A 22,963-nucleotide genomic window follows, 5' to 3' on the forward strand; every position below is an offset into this window, starting at 1 on the left:
ACTTCTTTGGAGTTCGGATTTTTGGATTAGGGATGCTTTTACCTGTGTAAACAATAAAAGGTAAAAACATTTTGCTTTAAAACTTCCTAGGAAAGAACAGTTTCAAAAACCATGCAGTAACTTTTTTTTTTTTTGGTACCATTAGTGTAACTTGGCAAGAGAAACTATGATTACTGAATCCACAAACAAAGTAAATATGCCAGCATTCCTGGCAGGACAACTGAGATTACAGAATAAATTAAGACAGACAGAAGGAAAATATCTTAAACTTTACAATTATAAGATCGTACAATGTAGTAACTCAATACAAGCAGGCCGATCATGGACTTTTGAACCAAGATAGAGTCCTAGTAGTTGTCATTATGTAAATTTACAGTTTCAACCAACATTAAAAAGAGGAAATAAAATAGGATAGAAAATATTAGACTACATCATATATAGTAAGTAGTATTGTTTCACAAGATTTTGATTCAGTTTTTGCACACACACGATGCCATATAAAATGCAATTGCTGCTCTGAATTTCAGTTAAACATTCAAGAGTCGCAGGCACAGAGCCTACTTCTGGCGATTTCTTATTTAAGAAAGGAAGAGACGGACCTGCCAGCTTTGCGGTCATGCCTAGACCTACCAGTTTCTCACAAGCAGATCGATTTAATGATTACTCAGGCCTGGCCTGAAAAATCCACTCAGTTTTGGTACAAATAGCAGAGGCAGCTCCCATGAAACAATGTTGCTGGTGTTATTAGTCAATGTGTGTATTTTTTTTTTTTTTTTTTTGCTTTGTTTTGTTTTTTTGAGACAGGCTGGAGGGCCGTGGTATAATCATAGCTCACTTCAGCCTTGATCTCCAGGGCTCAGTTGATCCTCCCACACCAGCCTCCTGAGCAGCTGGGACCACAGGAGCACACCACCACACCCAGCGAATGTTTGTGTTTTTTTGTAGACATGGGGTTTTGCCATGTTGCCCAGGCTGGTCTCGAACTCCTGGGCTCAAGGCATCCGCCTGCCTTGGCCTCCCAAAGTGCTGAGATTACAGGTGTGAGACACCGTGCCCAGCCTCAATGTATTTACATTTAGGATCACAAAGCACAATCATAGCCCAAAGATGAAGAAAAACATCTTTACTGTTACTCGTACTCATCCTGTGACCCACTGTCACGGACTTGGAGCCGGAGAGCAAAAATGTAGCACGAAAACAAACGATGTAAAAAGAATCTTCAGTCAAGCTCTGTTCAGTTTGAACGTTACTTTGTAGAATATTGGGAAGTTGTTTTTTAGAGAGACCTACACCCTTGTCCAGGGCACAGCACAGTACCAGCAGTGTACTCATCAGTTCAGGCACTCAGCCTGTGGCCCTCACTGCCCTATAGGAAACACAGGTCTTGAAACACTCCTCAGTATGGATAAAGGAAATGAGCCCTCGGGACTGCCCGGGGCATAATGCTGAGAAGCTGGGACAGCGCCCAGGAGAACACGTCAGATCAGTGACAGCGGTAAGAGTCAGGTGATTAAGTGATAGGTTAAGGGCCCCTTTGGACCCCTCTCAGCCCCTGAGGTAGTGAGTCTGGGATTTGGTCATTGTTCTACCCTCTCAGTGGCCCCTGGGAGCACAGGTGGCTCTTTTCCCAGCTTTCTCCACCGCACCTAGAAAGCAGGCGAATTCAAGGCAGAGATCCGTTATCTCAGGATCTTCCAGAGATAAACGGAGGGCCTCTGTCATCAGAGGAACCTGCTTCTGCACGCTTACTTTCAGGGGTCTGCAGGCAAACCTCCATCTTGGAATGTGAGAGCCCAGTTCCCCAGCTTAGGTCTCCAACCCAGCCAGAGAAATGTTTTGCCTTGTGAGGAGGTCATCTTGAGGCTGAGGGTAACTTGGCCCAGCCGGCTGCTCAGGCCTGGGGCCGTAGGCTCAGCAGGAACCAGGACTGAACTGCAGAGTTTGAGAAGAGTCCACAAATGTAATACATGGGGAGAACAAGGGAGTGGATTTGTGTAGAAGACATAGATCAAGGAGGAAATTAACACTGAAGGCTAAACAGGGGGGTTTTCTGCTGCTGGAATGGTGACAAGCACCAGGTGTGATGGCTCACACCTGTAATACTAGCACTTTGGGAGGTCAGGGCGGCAAGATAACTTGAGCCCAGGAGACCAGCCTGAGCAAGATAGTGAGACCTCACCTCTGCAAAAAAAAAAAAAAAAAAAAAGAAAAGAAAAGAAAAAAGAAAGATGACCTGGGTGAGCAGATAGTTGATCAAGTCAAGGTTTCCAAACGCAACCCATAACACCTGCTATTTCCTACCCCACTGGTGTAGTGGTCCATTTTGGGGCATGGAGACAAGAACAGTCCACACTATCTTCCTTTTCCTGGGTCCTTCTGGTGTGCCCAAGAAGGCACCCTGATGCCTGTTCAGCGGTACTGGATGGTAAAAGCATTAACAGAAGCAATGAGGACATTTTGAGGAGGCTGGCAATTCATATTTACATTTGATAAAACCTCAAACTACAGATAATAGCCTTGAAAAGGAGGGATGAGTATTTTTTGTTTTGGCTTATTTCCAAAATAACTTGTTTATCAAATTAATATATTATTAGAAATATGTTGGCTGGGCACCGTGGCTCATGCCTGTAATCCCAGCACTTTGGGAGGCCAAGGCGGGTGGATCACAAGGTCAGGAGTTCAAGACCAGCCTGGCCAACATGGTGAAACCCCATCTACTAAAAATACAAAAAATTAGCCTGACATGGTGGCAGGTAATCCCAGCTACTTGGGAGGCTGAGGCAGGAGAATCACTTGAATCCAGGAGGTGGAGGCTGCCGTGAGCTGAGATTACACCATTGCACTCCAGCCTGGGCAACAAGAACAAAACTCTGTCTCAAAAAAAAGGAATATGTTATTAGTGATATGTTATTGGAAAATTTAATGTAAGGAAGAAAACAAAAAATCATAAATCATTTTCACTTTAATCTATGTCTCAGGTTATCTTTTTACTGTTGACAGAGGAATAATGTCCTTGAGATGTCCCGGTAAGCATATTTTTTTTTCTATTTTGAGACAGAGTTTCGCTCTTTTTGCCTAGGCTGGAGTGCAATGGCGTGATCTCGGCTCACCACAACCTCTGCCTCCCAGGTTCAAGCGATTCTCCTGCCTCACCCTCCCTAGTAGCTGGGATTACAGGCACGTGCCACCATACTTGGCTAATTTTGTATTTTTAGTAGAGACAGGGTTCCTCCATGTTGGCCAGGCTGGTCTCAAACTCCCGACCTCAGGAGATCCACCTGCCTTGGCCTCCCAAAGTGCTGGGATTACAGGCGTGAGCCACTGTGCCTGGACCAGGCATATTTTACAGGACAAAAAGTAACAAAAATCAGGAATAATTCTCATGTCCCCATCTCCCCACCTCTCCCCCATCCCTAGGTCCAGAAGGAATTTGTTATAATTACCATCTTGTATAAAAGCACAGACCCTCAATTTGCCACCTTTCCCTCCTCTTGAGATGTCCTCAGCCTGACAAAAATATGATTAGTTGTATTATACGGGAAAATACTAAAGATATATAAACATTTAATTATTATGTTTATTATACTGGCAAAAGATATGCATTAAAAATAAGGCTTCATTATGCCTAATTGGCTTGCAAATCTCGGAGAAAGGTTCCTGAAGAGCAGTTAGTTTGGGGCTCTCCCCAACAAAGATATCATTCTCTGCCTACATGCTTTATCTACAACGTAACGACGCCGTGCTCTAAAGACGGTTCTGTATCCCGATCGACTGAACTAATCTAACATGAAGCTTTTCTCCAGGACACTAACTACCACATAATCTTCTACTGTTAGACTGAGTCCTGATTTGTAAAACTACACTCTTACTATTGGATATGTCCTAAACTATTTTTCAAAAATGATCCATGAAGCACAGAAGAATGAAAGGGTGGGCTGGTCAGTTTGGTCGATTTAGAAGATAATCCTAATCATGTCTGTGTAGAGAAGTCATAGGTCTTCTTGCCTAAAGCCTGGCTGACCACCTGGCAGATGCTGTCAAAACGGAGATGATGACACAGATGACTTGGGATTAACTCGACTCTGTGTCTAGGAAAACCTCTTGAACTGTGGTCACGCTGACAGTGGATTGGCAACTCACCTTTCTATTTCAAGAAGAAGAGGCAGAATCTGAATGTCTTCGCTTGTCTTGCAGCTAAGTATGGCTGTGTGACTAAGGTCACTGATGAGATGTAACCAGGAGTGTTGTATGTGATTTCCAGGAAGCCTCTTGAAAAGGGGGTATGCCCTTCTTCCTTTTTCTTGCTGATTGGGATACAGATGCAATGGTTGGGGCTTGTGCAACCATCCTGGACTACCAGGTAGCACAGAACCCACGATGATCAAGGAGTTGCTAAATCAGCCCAGACTGGCTACCCTGAGCTTCCTTGATGTGAGAGAGAAATAAACTTCTATTATAGTGTTGGGTCACTTTCTTTTTCTGTCTTTCTTCCTTTTTTTTTTTTTTTTTTTTAACTGTTGTTGTTATTTGTGGGTAAAACTAATCCTAACTGACTCATTTGCAAATAGAGAGGCTACTTAGAAACATCATAGCATTTTTCATTTCTATCATTTCAGTTTGCAAACTGCTTCAACACTGGGCAGTGTTTTCTTTTTCTGCACATGTTGACTCTGAGACTAAAGTCAAGGTTACAATTCTAATTTAGAAGAGGTGAGACTTGCTTAAAGTTTTGCTGATGAATAAGCTAAACTTTCAGAGGCTGAGATCTTGCAATAACTCTTTAATTGACACCCCCAAAATTACACCATGGAAGGAAACAGAGAGGAAGGATCATAAGCTCCAGACATTGAGTTAAATCAAGACAGCAGAAATCAGTACTTAAGGCACTTTGGAGGGACACAAGATCTATGTGCAGGAATCTATGAGCCTTCCTGTTCAACTGTCCTTAAAAACTGCTTTTACACTAGGCTGGGTGTGGTGGCTCATGCCTGTAATCAAGGGAGGAGGATCACTTGAGGCCAGGAGTTCAAGACTAGCCTGGGCAACATGGCAAAAACTCGTCTCTAATATAAATGCAAAAATTAGCCGGACGCGGTCATGCGTGCATGTAGCTTGAGAGGCTGAGGCACAAGAATCACTTGAGCCTGTGAGGAGGAGGTTGTGGTGCGCCGAGATTGCGCCACTGCACTCCAGCCTGGACAACAGGGCAACACTGTCTCAAAAAAACAAAAAACAAAAAAAACCCCACCACTTAAATTCTCTAAATTCTCTCACTAAATTACTCTAAATTCTGTCTCATTTGTTTGTGTATGTGCCAAACGAAGAAATGGTTTTTTGGAAGAAAAAACTATTTTCATAGTTATTTAAAATATTTTTAGAAGTTATATCATGAAATTGTTGCCTGTCCCTGAAAAGTAAAAACAATCTACTCTCAACCAAAACATCTGTGCAATTTCATAAAACAAACGAAGAAAAGGGGACTAAACAATACGGAGAGAGAAATCAAAAGAAGGTACTCAGATTGCTGGTGTTTACAATTCAGCAACTTTGTTTGCATAAACACTTGAACATAAGAAAAAACTTAAAACCTCATTAAAACCTAACCGAGCATCTCAGTGCTGAATCAGGAACATTGGATGAGTGATGAAGGCCATGCTCGCTGCCCTTGGAAAGCAGCCTACATGGGAAACCACTGAGAAATCTCAGCACAGTTCATGTCTCTGAGTTTGGTTTGCAGAGAGTCTTAGCCCTGCTCAAGTCAGGTGATTCACCCAGTCACCTACTGCCCGCATCCCTACCATTCATCCCAAGGGAAATGCAGGAATTTGTGCAGCCTCAAACAAAAGCCACCAGTGTTGCAAGAAAGTAATGTAAGCCCCTGGCCCACTAACCATGGCCATTAACATCCAGATTTAGTTCTAAAAAAAGTGGAGATGTAACCACATACTCATCACAACTGCCAATCTTGGCTCTGGCCTCAACCTCTCCTAAATTACAGACCTAAATTTCCTTTCCCACCCCCGAAACTGACAAACGTTAACATTTTACCATGATTGCTTAAGATCGTTCCTCTTTCAGAAGTAAAGCAACATAGCTGAGTTCAGTACCCCATGCGCCCATCCCACCCCTCTACTTCTTCCCATGGTCATAACTCCTATGAACTCAGAGCTTATGCAGATCAGGTTTTCAGACTTTTTCTACATAAGCACACATGCGTAAACAGAATATAGCATTGTGTTGTGTGTTTTTCAAAAATGTAACAGATTGTATATACACTTCCACAACCCGTTTTTTCATTCTGCATTTCTGAGGTCCAGCCATGTGGATACACCCAGAAGCAGCATTGTTGGTTATACCACGTGCACATCTCTTACTGCCGAAGGAGTCCTTTTCTGGGAGGCAGCCCCATTAGATAACAATTTGTCCACTCTTTCCCTTCACTTATTGGACTTTAGAAAAGTGGAATAACTTATCTGATGGGGGGTTGGAAAGAAACAGCATCTTAAAATACAGTCCTGGCAAAATCATTCAGGAAGTCCTCATGGATTAGAAACTATACTAACTCTTCTCCATGACTTTTAAAGACATTGAATGAGACTCCAGTCTATCTGCTTTACCCTGTCTCTGAACTAGCAGAACTATTTTGATTCTTTGAACGCAGGCCAATCTTTCTCCCCTCCGGCCTTCTTCAAGGCTCGCCTCAGTGCCATCTTCTCAGGAGAGCCTTCCTGAAACCACTATTTCAAAACTGTCAATTTCTCCTCACTGATAATTGAAAGCATAATATATCAGATTAGCATTTATTCCCCCTCCAGAATATGACTTCATCTAATGATGAAACTCATCTCCCCCAGATGTCTTAGACTTTAAACTATGCTCACAATCTGCTGACACTTGTCAGCTACAGTCACATGCCTGTCGTTTGCTCTCTGCCTCGAATGTAATTCTCCCTGTGTCTACATGTCAAATTACTTGATTTTTCAAGTCATTTTTTCTTTTATAAAAAAAAAAAACTACAAAAGTAATACATACTAATTGTAAAAATTTCAGAATGCCAAAACACAAGGCGTGAAGTGAAAATCACTATGATTCCATTACCTCCAGGCAAACAAAAATAATCATTTGATATACTTCTATATCTCTTCATTCCATATACAGATATAAATCTCATACAAATTGGAGATATATTATTTTACAACCTGATTTTTTAAACTTTATATTTTGTGAACGTTTTCCCATGTTCCATATATACATTTATCTATTCTTTATACTAGTCTCGATAGGATATCAACAATAATTTTTTTTCTTTGCTTTTTCCTGGAAGCTTTATGTTTAATTTGCACACTAAAAAGTAAAAAGTTACTCTATCTTTATTTTGACTACATTGTGATACAAAACTCTATGGTTTATATTTTGGCCGGGCATGGCGGCTCATGCTTGTAATCCCAGTACTTTGGGAAGCCGAGGCAGGTGGATCACCTGAGGTCTGGAGTTCGAGACCAGCCTGGACAACACGGCAAAACTGTGTTTGTTTCTCTACTAAAAATACGAAAATTAGCCAGGCATGGTGGCATGTCCCTGTAATCGTAGCTACTCAGGGAGGCTGAGGCAGGAAAATCACTTGAACGCGGGAGGCGGAGGTTGCAGTGAACCGAGATCACACCTCTGCGCTCCAGCCTGGGTGACAGAGCAAGACTCCATCTCAAACAACAACAACAACAAACAAACTCTATGGTTTATGTTTTAAACTTATTAGTCAAATGTTCCAACATCATTTAATCAGTATCCTATCCATTCACCACTAATTTAAAATGTCATTTGGCCAGGCGCGGTGGCTCATGCCTATAATCCCAGCACTTTGGAAGGCCAAGGCAGGTGGATCCCCTGAGGTTGGGAGTTTGAGACCAGGCTGTCAACACGGTGAAGCCCCATCACTACTAAAAAATACAAAAAATAGCTGGGCATGGTGGTGCATGCCTGTAATCCCAGCTACTTGGGAGGCTGAGGCAGGAGAATAACTTGAACCTGGGAGGTGGAGGTTGCAGTGAGCTAAGATCATGCCATTGCACTCCAGCCTGAGCAAGAAGAGTGAAACTCTGTCTCAAAAAAAGAAAAGAAAAGAAAAAAATAAAAATAAAAATAAAATGTCATCTTATCAAATTACTACTGGAAGAAGTCTATCTCAGGACACTCTAGGGTATTCCTCTGCTATTAACTGTTTTGCTATAGCATTATCTTGTTCTGATATTTACAATTAGGTAAATCATCCATCACGGTTCTTGAAAAAATTTTTTTTTTTTTTTTTTTTTTAAACAAGAGTCTCACTCTGTCGCCAGGCTGGAGTGCAGTGGTGCAATCTTGGCTCACTGCAACCTCTGCCTCCCCGGTTCAAGCAATTCTCCTGCCTCAGCCTCCTGATTACAGCTGAGATTACAGGCGTGCGCCACCTCACCCAGCTAATTTTTGTATTTTTAGTAGAGACAGGGTTTCACCATGTTGGCCAAGCTGGTCTCAAACTCCTGACCTCAAGTGATCTGCCCGTCTCGGCCTCCCAAAGTGTTGGGATTACAGGCTTGAACCACCGCGCCCGGACTTGAAAAAGCTTTTAAATCTATCCTCATGAACCCATTCTTGCAGAATCTAGACAAATGCTGTGATTAATTTAACCACGAAGTTCATTTTCCTCTGCAGTTTTTACAGTAAATACAGTATAGTGTGGCATGATATAGCATAGTAATTTTATAGTAATTTATGTGTTAGTTTGACAGAGGAAGGATGATTGTTCAATACCAGTTATTCCCATCCAAGAGTATGTTATGTGTCTCACCATTTATTCAGGTCTTGTTCATCTTTCAATAAAGTTTTATAGTTTTATTCTATGTGCTCATTTCTTGCTAAACTTATTTCCTAAGTATTCTATCCTCTGGGGGAACATGTATAAGTAGGACATTTTCTCCATTACAGTATGTGTTTATGGCTAACAAAAAAAGAAAACTATTGACATTTACATATTTACATTGCATCCACTAACAAACTAAAACTTTTACTACTTAAAATAAATTGTCAGTTGCCTCTCTTGAATTTTCTAGTTATATAATTATTCTGTACATAGTAAAATTTGTCTCTTCCTTTCCAATATTTATAATTTTTGAAATTGTTCTTATTTATGCTTCAGAATAATGATGAATAATAATGGTGCATATAGGCACTGCTGTCGTATTCCTTATGTATTGGATGTGCCTTCAGGGTTACACTATTTAATGCCATTATCACGTTAGTTTCAGTTTTTCAGTTTTACTTAAATTCTTCTATTGCATGAAATCTTCCTTTATCATTCCACTTAGATACCTCTTTCATTCCTAAAGTTACTTCTTTGCTCTGCTTTATTTTGATCTAGATACCCAAGCACTTTGTAATTTACATACTACTTTTAAGTCTTAGGCAGTTTTTAAATTGATATTATTTATACTGAAGCATTAATGGTTAAGACAACATTCACAGCTATGGCTAGCAAGAGGCTTGCAGCTTTTAGAAATCCCTAATAGGCCAGGCGTGGTGGCTCACGCCTATAATCCCAGCACTTTGGGAGGCCGAGGAGGGCAGATCACCTGAGGTCAGGAGTTCGAGACCAGCCTGACAAACATAGAGAAACCCCATCTCTACTAAAAATACAAAATTAGCTGGGTGTGGTGGCACACACCTGTAATCCCAGCTACTTGGGAGGCTGAGGCAGGAGAATCGCTTAAAACCAGGAGGAGGAGGTTGTGGTGAGCTGAGATTACAACATTGCACTCCAGCCTGGGCAACAAGAGTGAAACTCCGTCCCCCAACGCCCCCCAACTCCCCAAAAAAGAAAGCCCTAATAATCTGTTTTTCACCACCCCACAAAAGATATTAAGAGGTACATAGAAAGATACACTAAATGCATCTTCCTTTAGCAATGGCTGGTTTCCCAATATTCCTAGCTCAAAATTCTGTTATGTTTTCTTTGTGTAAGAATAGCACAATATTGTAATTATACCAAACATTGCTAAAAACTTTAAAACGACCTCATATAATTGCAATTTCCTAAACTATAGCTTATATAAGGAAGGGGTAATTTGACTCTTTTTCAGTACCCTCAGGCTGAATGCTCTTGGCCAAGATGGGGTAAGATAGCAATCAAATACCGTAATTTTAAAGTTATTATGTAATGGATATTTTAAAAAATTCTCAAAAAGCTTATGCATTTTATGAATTTCAAAACTTCAGTTTAACCTCTGGATCACATTTTAAAATCATTTAATGTTAACTTTCATAGCACTAATCTCTGCATGACAATGTTTTGACAAGGATCTTATTTTAACTCCACATTTTATGATGGTAAGCAGAACTACATTCTAAGCATATTACTTAGAATATATATAAATCATAAGCAGGGATGGGCTGAATATCTCATTGAAAATCAATCTGTATCTTATAGCACATAGAAAAACAGCCAAGGTCAGGTTAGACATCCCTAAAGCTCAAAGCTCCTTCCAAAACGTTTTACCTTTTAAATTTAATTACTCTTGTACCTTATTTATTTAATTGCTGCTTCAACATAGCACATGGCAAATATGCCTATGTTCACCATAAAAAGCCTAGTGGCCATGAAGACAGGTTTACCAGTAGATAAGTCACTCAGCTACCAGAAGTGTTACTAGTTTTTCATTCAACAAATGTGCACTTCGTGTTATGCATAGGGCTGTATCATGCTGCTATGGAATGAAAGTGAACATTCAGAGGTGGCAAAGCACAGTGGTAAAAGCAAGGCCAAGGCTCAGATTCAAATCCCTGCTCCCCCTTACACTAGCTGCTTGCCTTTGAGCAAACTACTAATTCACTCTGATGCTCAGTTTTCTTACCTGCAAGATGGGGGTAATTCTGGTAAACCACTCATTGCGTTGTTTGAACAACTGAATGTGTCACAATGTATAAAGCACCAAGCAGGGTGCTCAGCACATAGCTAGGTCCTCACAGGAGGTAAACTCTTAAGACTATTAGCAAAGATTCATCCATGCCCGGAACAGCACCATGCGCATTAGAGAAGTCACTTCTGCTGTTCTCACACTGCCTTGTATGTCAGGTCGTATTATTTCCCACAGCTTCACAGACAAGAGAACTAGGGCAAGGAAGGGCTCTCAAACCTCTATAAAGGGGTCTCGAACCTCTAAAGGGTCTATAAAGGATGGATAAATAGCCTGCCAGATGCAACTGCCTGAATGACTCATAGAAGCCTAATTAAATGTAAAAGGCAGGTTAGAGAAGATCCTATACACAATACTATATTATTTTGCAAAATGGAAACATTTTGCCAATTTTAGTAGCGAGAAAATAAGACTTTAACATTAAAAGCCTTGTTTCTGTTTTTCTTCATAATGCATTTGGCATGGTAAGCATATTAGAACAGAGGTCCCCAGCCAGGCACGGTGGCTCATGCCTGTAATCCCAGCACTTTGAGAGGCTGAGGGGGGCAGATCACTTGAGGCCAGGAGTTCAAGACCACCCTGGTCAACATGATGAAACTCTGTCTCTACTAAAATGACAAAAATTAGCTGGGCATGGTACACGCCTGTAGTCCCAGCTACTTGGGAGGCTGAGACAGGAGAATCACTTGAACCTGGGAAGGTGGAGAGTGCGGTGAGCCGATATTGTGCCACTGCACTTCAGCCTGGGCAACACAGCGAGACTTGATCTCCAAAAAGCAAAAACAAAAAATAACAGAGATCCCCAACCCCCTGGTCCGCAGCCCCTGTAAGGAACTGGGTCGCACAGCAGTAGGTGAGCAGTGGGCAAGTGAGCATTACTGCTTGAGCTCCACCTCCTGTCAGATCAGCGGCGGCATTAGGTTCTCATAAGAGTGTGAATACTACTGTGAACTGCGCATGTAAGGGATCTAGGACCGATGCCTTATGATCTGAGGTGGAACCGTTTAATCCCAAAACCATGGAAACGTTGTCTTCCACGAAACCAGTCCCTGGTGCCAAATAGGTGGGGGACCAGTGTATTAGAACACAGCACACACAGTAGGTCAGATGTAGGTCTTGGGATTCCCTATGACACTTGGAATTTAAGGGTTATATCACAATGCAAGTTAATTTAGAGTTATTCTTTTTTAAATGAAAAGTCCTTGATTGGGCCCTTAGACAATACCCTGACTTAATAAGATTGGTTGTAAAGCAAACACATTTATCAAAGTTGCCCAAGTTCTGCATTATTGACTAGCACTTTCATTAAAGGAAAAGAATTGAGAGTAGAAATCAAATTCACTATATGAAACCATAGACTGTACTTGGCTGGGTAAAAGTAACATATACAAAATGACTTAGCTACTCCATTTTTCAATAAAGTTTGCCTCTGGTTTCTCTCCCCTTGGTACTGATGATCTTTCCCAAATAAGGAGTCAAATCCCTCAAATTTTGCTTAACATCCCTTTTGGCACCAAGAGTATATTTGAGATGTCAAATATGCCAGCTGAATTTAAGACCATGTGTCTTTAATTTTAATGTTTAATGCCACTGAAGATTCTCTGCACTGTCTGTAGACAATTTTCATGTTGGAGTTTCTTCTACTCTTTTGCATTCCAGAGTGCAAGGCTGAGGCAAGACAGGCAAAGGCACTGAAATGGCATGAGGCACTAGTGATGTGCTATTTCCCAGTGCTTCCTGCTTTCTCCCAGGTAACAAGGAAACATTTTAAACGAGCCTTTCTAGAAGGATTACCTGAACTCAAAGGAGAGTTTTCTTTTTCTTTTTCTTTTTTTTTTTTTAGGCAGAGTCTTACTCTGTCACCCAGGCTGGAGTGTAATGGTGTGATCTTGGCTCACCACAACCTCCACCTTCCAGGTTCAAGCAATTCTCCTTCCTCAGCCCCCCAAGTAGCTGGGATTACAGGTGCATGCCACCAACCCCAGCTAATTTTTGTATTTTTAGTAGAGACGGGTTTCATCATGTTGGCCAAGCTGGTCTCAAGTGATCCACCTCCCAAAGTGCTGGGATTACAGGCATAAGCCACGGTGCCCGACCTCAAAGGAGAGTTTTCAAAACAATCAGAGCCCCCCTGATTTCTCAGATCACCTCTATGTATAATGGTCCCAGACATCTTTGTACAAGGAGGACACACAAGCAGTAGTGTTTCCCGTTGTCAGAACTCAAATTCCTCAGTGAGTTTCATTTACCAAAAAAAAAAAAAAAAAAAAAAAAAGACGGAAAAAAGTATACTCACAGAGGTATTCAGCCCTTTAAAGAATGAATTATGTTTTTGAAACCTTATCCTCTAGGTGAAGATCCTTGGCATCCTACAGTAGGAATAGTAGCTGCCAACCCCTGACTCTTCTATTTGTGCCACAGACCGTGCCTTCTCCATCATCACCGCACTCTAGAACAAGCCTGGAGACAGGTATTGGAGAGACCTAGATGTGGGGGAGATGAAGTGACCCACCCAAGGTCACAGACAGCACATGGCAAAGAGCAATTCAAAACCAGGCAATTGGAGTCTGAAACCTCATATGCGCGGCTACTCAGAAGAAAATCCATCTCCATTATCTGGATTTTAATTGTATTATAGTGGAAAATGACACATGAATTACATTGGCATCAAAATGAACTCGAAAAATATTACTCTAACTTAAGTCCACTGAAACTTTGAAAGACAGATTGTAAAATGTATTAGTACTATGTTGATCTTTAAGAAATTCTGTTCCTAATTTTATAAAATATTTTTAATTTTACGAAATATTTTACTTATACAGAAGAATATGTGTAAGTTCAAAAACATGAACATCATCAATATACAAAATTCAGGATGGTGGTACTTTTTTACTTTTACTTTATTTATCTTGCTTTTTTTTCTTCCTTGTCTTTGGTTCCTGTGTTAAGGATGGTAGGTACTTCTAAGCACTGACTTCTAACAGCTTACTATTCCCAAAGCACTGTGTAGAAAGACAGAAACCAGGCTTTTCATTGAAAGTCTTCAGTTATTTTATCGGAATAAAGGGGGGAAAAGGCTTTCTAGCAACTTAATTCTCATTTGTTTTGCATTTTTCTTCTGAAAACTCAATTCTAAAAAATTGCTAAATCATGTACTACTTTTTCTGCTGAGCCAGGCCATACAAATCTTTCCATTTCTATTATCTTGACAGGCGAAGGTTCCTCTCTTCATGTCATAAACATCTTTCCATTACTTTCATATTTAATGAACATACTAGCCATACATACAGGACCTACCTGCCTCTAATCCAGTAAGTACACTGAAGGTATTCCAGGTAAAGACATTTTATTCAAAGAATTTTATAAAAATATTAAAGTCAATAGACAATGTAGAATTTGACCATAAAATTAAATCATTTTGGATGGGCGCAGTGGTTCACGCCTGTAATCCCAGCACTTTGGGAGGCTGAGGCAGGCGATCACTTGAGCCCAGGAGTTCAAGACCAGCCTGGGCAACGTAGTGAGAACTCGTCTCCACAGAAAATTGAACAATTGGCTGGGTGTAGTGGTATCTGCCTGCAGTTTCAGCTACTCGGGAGGCAGAGGTGGGAGGTTCGCTTGAGCCTGGGAGGTGGAGGTTGCAGTGAGCTGTTAGTCTGGGCAACAGAATGAGACGCTGTCTCAAAAAATTAAAAAGAAAACAAAACAAAAAGAAGAAAATTAAACCCTTTCTTTGGTTTTCAAAGTTCTGAGAAAACTTCTTTTATGACAACTGCTCGGAATTGTACCTAACAGTTCCTAGGATTGACTTAGCAAGTAGGAAGTCAAGAGAGACTCTGACTTTCCTGAGGACTGTGCACCCATGTCAGGGGAAGCTCAGAAGGAGCAGGTAAAGGAGAGATGACGCTTTTGGAAGAACAGCCGGCCCCAGCTGCACTCGCCTTGGATGCTGCAGAACCTGGGACAACGGCAACAGCACTCTCGGCTGCCTTAGATCTATGGAGGCCAGCTGGCCCTTTTCATAGGGCTGGGCTGACAACCACTGATGCACGTATCACCAGGGCAGAAAAGTCTCACAAACTGTAAGAGTTAAGGAAAAAAGACACATGCAAACAAATTCTAAGATGATTAAAGGCCTCAATGCAAGAGACAACATTTGTAAGGCAATACAAACGATTATAACCTCCTAGAGCAGAAATTATAAAGAAAAAGGGTGGACAAGAAAAGGTACATCAAGCATATTTAAAAGATAAGCCATACAGGGGAGAAGATATTTGTAACTCATAATGGCAAGGTATTCGTATTCAGAATCTATAAAGGATTTCCATTAATTAGTGAGAAAAAGGTAAACAGCACAATACAAAACAGACAATTCACAAATGCCCAGAAACAGCCATAAAGATGCTTAACCTCACAACTATAATGAACTACCATCAGATTAGCAAGAGCCAAAAAAATCTAACAATAGAAGTGTTGAGCCTGTCATGGTGGCTCACGCCCATAATCCTAGCACTTTGGGAGGCCAAGGTGGGCGGATCACCTGAGGTCAGGAGTTCAAACAAACTGGCCGACTTGGCAAAATCCCATCTCTGCTAAAAATACAAAACTTAGCCCAGTGTGATGGCGTGCACCTGTAATCCCAGCTACTTAGGAGGCTGAGGCAGGAGAATTGCTTGAACCTGGGAGATGGAAGTTGCAGTGAGCTGAGATCATGGCACTGCACTCCAGCCTGGGCAACAGACAGAGACTCTGTCTCAAGAAAAAAACAAAAACAAAAACAAAAACAAAGTCAGGACAAACGTTGAGAGGTCAGAAATCTCATACACACAATTGGTAGTGATATAAATTGGTATAACGTTGCAGAACAATTTGGCTTTATCTATTAAGTTGTTGCTAAGCGTACTTTCAACCCTCCAAATCTCACTCCTGTATATAGTCCCTAGAAGACCTTTTGGACTAAATCTCAGAGACATGGACAAGAATATTCCCTGTAGCATTATTTGTAACAGCAGAACACTGGAAGCAATCTGAAAGCCCCTTGACAAATAATGCACAAATGCACGTGCTATATGCACGCACAGAAGACTAGACTGCAAGCAAAATGAAGCTTTTTGGATCACAGCGACACAGACAAATGCAAAACTGTTATGTTGCACAAAAATATCAAGTTATAAGCAGAGGTTGGCTAGTATAGCTCGCAGGACAAATCCAGGTGTCTCTGGGTTTTGAATATGGTCCACATCCTTTTTTTTTAACATGTTAAATTATTAAGTTCTTAAAAATTATCCTTTAAAAAAGTGTTCTTTCTCTTTCTTTACCTTTCTCTCTTTCTCTTTCCTTCCTTCCTTCCTTCCTTCCTTCCTTCCTTCCTTCCTTCCTTCCTTCCTTCCTTCCCTCCCTCTCTCTCTCTCTTTCTTTCTTTCTCTTTTAAAAAGTATTCTCTCTCTCTCTCTCCTTCTCCCTCTCTCTCTCTCTTTCTTTTGAGACAGGGTTTCACTCTGTCATCCATAGTAGCTTACCAAGTAGCTAGGTGTGATCATAGCTTGCTGCAGCCTTGAACTTTTGGACTTAAGTGATCCTCCCACCTCAGCTTCCTGAGTAGCTGGAACTACAGGCATGTGCCACCATACCTGGCTAATTAAAGAAATTTTTAAATAGAGATGGGATCTTGCTATGTTGCCCAGTCTGGTCTTGAATCCCTGGGGTCAAGCGATCCTCCCACCTTGACCTCCAAAAGCAGTGGAATTACAGGCATGAGCCACTGTGCCTGGCCACCTTTTAAAATGCTGCCAACCATATCAGAAGAGTATTATTACATGTGAAAATTATATGAAATTCAAATGTTAGAAACTGTTAATAACATCTGTTGGAACACAGCCAGACCCATTCCTAAACATGGACTAGTTTCCGAATTCATGCTTTACCTATGGCTGCTTTTTTTTTTTTTTTTTTTTTTTGAGATGGAGTCTCGCTCTGCCCCCCAGGCTGGAGTGCAGTGGCTGGATCTCAGCTCACTGCAAGCTCCACCTCCCGGGTTCACGCCATTCTCCTGCCTCAGCCTCCCGAGTAGCTGGGACTACAGGCGCCCGCCACCTCGCCGGCTAGTTTTTTGTATTTTTTAGTAGAGACGGGGTTTCACCGTGTCAGCCAGGATGGTCTCGATCTCCTGACCTCGTGATCCGCCCGTCTCGGCCTCCCAAAGTGCTGGGATTACAGGCTTGAGCCACCGCGCCCGGCCCTTATGGCTGCTTTCTAAATTGAGTACTTGGGACAGAGACTCTGTAACTCAAACTATTTATGATCTTGCCATTTACAGAAAAAGTGCACTGACGTCGTTATAGAACAATGCAGTCAGTTAACATCTATTAATATATAACATTTGAAAACACACACAAAATACCAAGAAAAGCTGCACATCTGTGGTTCTAATGTGCAATGAGGTGCCGTGAGGCATTGCAGCAAACTCAGAGGCACTGTGGGATATTTTAAATTTTGTTTTTGTTTTTGTTTTTGTTTTTGAGACGGAGTCTCGCTCTGTCGCCCAGGCTGGAGTGCAGTGGCCGGATCTCAGCTCACTGCAAGCTCCGCCTCCCGGGTTCACGCCATTCTCCAGCCTTAGCCTCCTGAGTAGCTGGGACTACAGGCGCCCGCCACCTCGCCCGGCTAGTTTTTTGTATTTTTAGTAGAGACGGGGTTTCACCGTGTTAGCCAGGATGGTCTCGATCTCCTGACCTCGTGATCCGCCCGTCTCGGCCTCCCAAAGTGCTGGGATTACAGGCGTGAGCCACCGCGCCCGGCCGATATTTTAAATTTTGAGGGAAACGCGGCAATACAGGACATCACTGGACACTGCAAATACTACTCATATGAGGTTTTTCACTGCTTCAACAATAGTGCTCTACATCCCTTTCAATGACATCATATATTTGCAAAGCAAAGTTTTTGGCAGGTACCGCAGCAAAATGCAAAAATCGTGTGAAAATCAACGTGGAGCAGGAAATGAGGTGCGGGTGTCAACTGATTACAAAGGGTCAGAAGTTGTCTGGTGCCTGACAAGGACACACATCTCATTCATAATGTATGGCGGTAATTTAAAAATGAAATGATATAATTTTTTCCTTTGAATTCATATGTATTTTTTTTTCAGGCAGCTACTAAGTTGTAAGGACATAAATATTGATTAAGTTGTTTGGACCTAACTATTTAATAAATGGACATGTTAAGTGTTTCTTTTGCCTGGGGGTACCATGAAAAAAATTGCTGGGCCATTAATGGTCATAAGCAGAGAAAGTCTGAAAACCTCTGCTACAGATCTTTAGTGTACATATATATATGTAGTCAAAATAGAAACATACACCCGGAAATGATAACCACTCAAATCAGGAGAGAAGCAGAAAAAAGAACGGGATCAGGAGGGTCCATGGGAACTTCAACTGTGTCTCTAATATCTGATTTCTTCTCTTCTCTCTTTTCTTTCCTTTCCTTTTTTTTTTGAGACAGGGTCTCACTCTATTGCCCAGGAGAATTAAACTGCTGGGCTTAATTGATCCTTGTGCCTCAGCCTCCCAAGTAGCGAGGACTACAGGCATGGGCCACCATGCCCAGCTAAACGTATCTCTTTAAAAAAACAAAAAAACCAAAGGACACACAGCGACATGTTAAGATTTTGATGAAATAGAGTGGTGGGAACATTGGTGTTTGTGACATTGCTCTGCATACTTTCCTGTTTCGTGTATATGCAGAACATTTTGCTTTTTTATTTGTTTTTAAAGGACAGAGGAGCAGCTTGAAAGAGGGCTACTTTACACAAAAGCATGGAAAGAGAAAGGTGAGGTAGGACAAAGGCCGAACAGGCAGTGAGGGGAGGAATGAGCTTTGGCACCAAGCCACATAGGAGAAATGGGAGCTTTGGAGACGACACAAAACAACCCTCCCCGAGAGTCAGGCCTTCCTGAAGACAGGGGCTGAAAAACACGACCCGTGATTAGCAGTTTCCTGAGTTAGCACATGACCTTCAGCCAGAGTCTCTAATAAGCCAGCACTTCTCATCCTTGATTTAATTATGAATAAATTTACTAAAGACAAAAAACCTGAAAGTATCATAATAACAAAAGTGGAGCCCAGGCTGAGATCAGTGTTTTTAAATAATGTAAACAGGGCAAGGTCTGGGAGAATTAAAGCTTAGAGCTGTAGGATCACTTGACGTCAGATTTTTTTTTTTTTAAAGGGTGGATGAAATCATGAGAATGTTTAGTTTTGGTCTGGTTTTCTTCTACCAAACTGATGGAATATTTAGAATTTCAGGGCAATAAAAGTGGAAAGAGAGAACAAGCCAGTAGCTGGGTATAGCCACCAGCAGAGTCCTCTGAAGGCCAAGAAGATTGATTATAAAGCGTCCCCTAGGCCGGGCCCGGTGGCTCATGGCTGTAATCCCGACACTTTGAGAGGCAGAGGTGAGCGAATCGCCCGAGGTTAGGAGTTTGAGACCAGCCTGGCTAACATGGAGAAACTCTGTCTCTACTAAAAATACAAAACTAGCCGGGCATGGTGGTGCGTCCCTGTAAGCCGAGCTACTCAGGGGGCTAAGGCAGTAGAATCACTTGAACCTGGGAGGCAGAGATTGCAGTGAGCCAAGATCGCGCTACTGAACTCAAGCTTAGGAGACAGATGAGACTCCGTCTCAAAAAAGTAAAATAAAAAAATAAAAAAACTGTCTCCCAAAAATACAGGTTGAGAGGTAGGGCAAGGAAACAGAGTGGGACTTGATAAGGTCATCTTTAATCAGTAACCTACTTGGGAGGAAGGAATGTTAAAGTAGGAGAGAGAAAAGAAAAAAGGACCAAAGTTACCCACCACTGTTGGCACACATTACGATATATTGGCACAATATAGTTATATTGGTACTTCCTGTAACTATGACCATCTGCTACGGACAGCTCACCTGAAATTCTTCTTAGTTTTTTGAGACAGAGTTTTGCTCTTGTTGCCCAGGCTGGAGTGCAATGGCGCGATCTCAGCTCACTGCAGCCTCCACCTCCCGGGTTCAAGCGATTCTCTTGCCTCAGCCTCCCTAGTAGCTGGGATTACAGGCATGTGCCACCCCGCTTGGCAAATTTTGTATTTTTAGCAAAGACAGGGTTTCACCATGTTGGTCAGGCTGGTCTTGAACTCCGGACCTCAAGTGATCCACCCAACTCAGCCTCCCAAAGCGCTGGGATTATAGGAGTGAGCCACCGCACCTGGCTGAAATTGTTTTTTAACAGGAGAGGATGGCAACCAGGTAAAAAGCATTGAGAAAAACACTGAGAGCAAAATAGCCGCCTGATCACCCACAGGCTTTGGCAAGAGGGAGCCCTCGGGTCACATCCTCTGTCACTTATTCTGATTGATCGTGGACATGTATAATCATCTCGCTAAGCTTCTGTTACATCATCTGTAAGATGAGGATAGTAACACTGATCCCATAGACGGTTTTAAGGATTGAGTAAGAAGGTATATGATAGTCTCAGCACCGGTCTAATGCTCAGGAATGGCTTAGAAAATGGGGGCATTTTTAATGAAAATATTAACAAGGCTTTGTTTCCCAATCCCATTCAATTTGTCTTGGAACTGCTATGTCTATTCATTCTGATCTCTAAATCCTAATCCTGAAATGTCTGAGGCAAAGATCACCCTGTGTTTTAATTGGGCACTTGTCTCATATTTCTCCTCTGCTGCATGAGTGTTTATGCTCAAGTACCCAGGAAGCACCTGGGGAACACAGCCGGGTCTGTGTGATTCTCTACAAAGAGCAAGCAGCAGAGTTGCAATCGATTAGGTAGCTTTTTTTTTTTTTTTTTTTTCCTGAGACGGAGTCTTGCTGTCGCCCAGGCTGGAATGCAGTGGCACTATCTCAGCTCACTGCAAGCTCCGCCTCCCGGGTCCACCAGCCTGGTCAACATGGTGAAACCCCACCTCTATTAAAAGTACAAAAATTAGCTGGGTGTGGTAGCCCATGCCTGTAATGCCAGCTACTTAGGAGGCTGAGGTAGAATAGCTTGAACCTGGGAGGTAGAGGTTGCAGTAAGCCGAGATAATGCCACTGCACTCCAGTCTGGAAGACAGAATGGGACTCCATCTAAAAAAAAAAAAAGAAGTATATATATCCATATGCATGAGTCTATATTTAATTATGGGAGGAGTTGTAGATGTAAGTCTATCCATGAGTCCACCAGTGACTGGTGACCCTCAGTTAATGACACCTGCCTATAAGGATACACAACTGCATTCTGCACTCCCCTGCAAAGACAAGATCTTTACCTGAAAACCAGAATCAAAACCAACGGAGAGAGTAGAAAACAAATTAAAAAATCCAAAGTTCATGGGTAAGTTTGAAATTCCTACAGTTTAAAGATGAGATAATAATGTTTTTAAAATCCAGGAACTCAATACTGCTTTTTCTTTTCTTTCTTTCCTTTTGCTTTATTTTTTAAATGTAATACATGATTAGAATTCAATGCCAAATATCTGTTTGCCTTTACAGCATGTAAATGGAAGTTAGGTGGACTCCCGTGAGGACTGCTGACTAACGGAAGAAACAGCCACAAAGGTGATCACAGCAGTTTTTGAAAAATTCTCATAAAGTGTTTTGCAAATTCATGCAATTATTTAAATAAATGTCACTCTGTTTTAAGTCTAAATGAACTACTGATTCCATTATCTTAGACTAATTATTCAGAATCGACAAAATAATTACTTCCTTGCATGTGCTTTTTGTTGGAACAAAAATTAGACTAAATCAGCAAAACTGGTAATATGGAGACAGTTCTATTTAAGAGATGCCCATCATTCCTTCAAATTCTTAGTTAAGAACCTTAACTAATATAGTACTTAATCAAGTGCATTGTACTTACCACTGAAGTTCTAGTCTCTCACATCACATCATCAATTACTGGGTGGCAAGAAACCTGTCTTACTCATCTTTGATTCCCAGCTCCTAGCAGATAGTACTTGACGTACAGCAGAAGTTCAATAAATGCTCATTAAAAGGGTACTGAAGTCAATTAAGTTTCAAAGGACTTAAATATATTTCTGAGTACTTCTTTTCCAGAGTATACATAGAAGTGAAATTGCTAATCATTTGTTCATTTTCAGTTCTACCTAGAAATTCCACCAAATTGCTCGTTTGCTGCGAATCACCTTTTCAAATTCTCTATTTTTGTATTGGATTATTTGTCTTTCTCTTATCAGTCTTTAGTCTTTAGTGTTTTACGTATTCTCAATGCTAATCATTGTCTATTATCTTTGCAAATGTTTCCTTCCAATCCGTCACTTGTTTTTTAACCTTGTATCTTTTATCACATACCGTTTACTTTTTAACGCAGCCCAAATTACCAATATTTTTCTCTTTGGTTTGAGCTTTTCACGTTTTAAGAGATCCTTTCCTGTTATGAGATCATAAAGATAGTCTACTATAAATGACAACTTTCTGGAGAACATGAATTCCTGCTCAGACTTCAGAAACACCTCACATGCGCCTACTGCGCTTAGCTTCTGTAGAAGGATGTTGAAATCAAGGTCTTTTTGTCTCACTTTTGTTTCGGGCCTCAAATCGGTGTCAATTTGCTCACATGCCAAAGGATAGTGCTGGCCGAACTGGCAGGGTTTGCAAAGCAGTTTGAAACAGATTTTGCATGCCTTAGCCCATTGAGGCTTCAAAAGGGTTGACAGGTTAGAACCTGGGAAAGAATTTCTTCAAAGAAAGTTAACAGTGTGCCACACCCAGCTCCCCTCCCAGCGCCCAGTGAAGAGGATGCAAAGCTACTTTCCCCTTTTCTTATTTTTATTTTTATTTTTTTTGAGACAGAGTCTCTCTCTGTTGCCGAGGCTGGAGTGCAATGGCACGATCTCGGCTCACTGCAACCTCCCCCTCCCGGGGTTCACGTGATTCTCCTGCCTCAGCCTCCCAAGTAGCTGGGCTAACAGGTGCCTCTTACCAAGCCCGGCTAATTTTTTTTTGTTTTTTTTAGTAGAGA

The 22,963-nt window shown here is 41.5% G+C and overlaps 1 protein-coding gene and 1 long non-coding RNA gene across 7 annotated transcripts in view; one reads left to right on the plus strand and one right to left on the minus strand.

Annotated features, from left to right (window-relative positions):
* MTHFD1L (methylenetetrahydrofolate dehydrogenase (NADP+ dependent) 1 like) overlaps positions 1-22,963 on the minus strand; it is a 234,558-nt gene that overhangs the window by 102,493 nt on the left and 109,102 nt on the right. The window lies entirely within an intron of this gene.
* On the plus strand, positions 1,409-21,556 carry LOC103883943. Its single transcript, XR_646340.4, has 4 exons — positions 1,409-1,495; positions 13,301-13,419; positions 14,162-14,260; positions 21,472-21,556. It is a non-coding gene; the product is annotated as an uncharacterized LOC103883943 (long non-coding RNA).

Source organism: Papio anubis, chromosome 6 (genome assembly GCF_008728515.1).
Source record: "Papio anubis isolate 15944 chromosome 6, Panubis1.0, whole genome shotgun sequence".
NCBI lineage: Eukaryota > Metazoa > Chordata > Mammalia > Primates > Cercopithecidae > Papio > Papio anubis.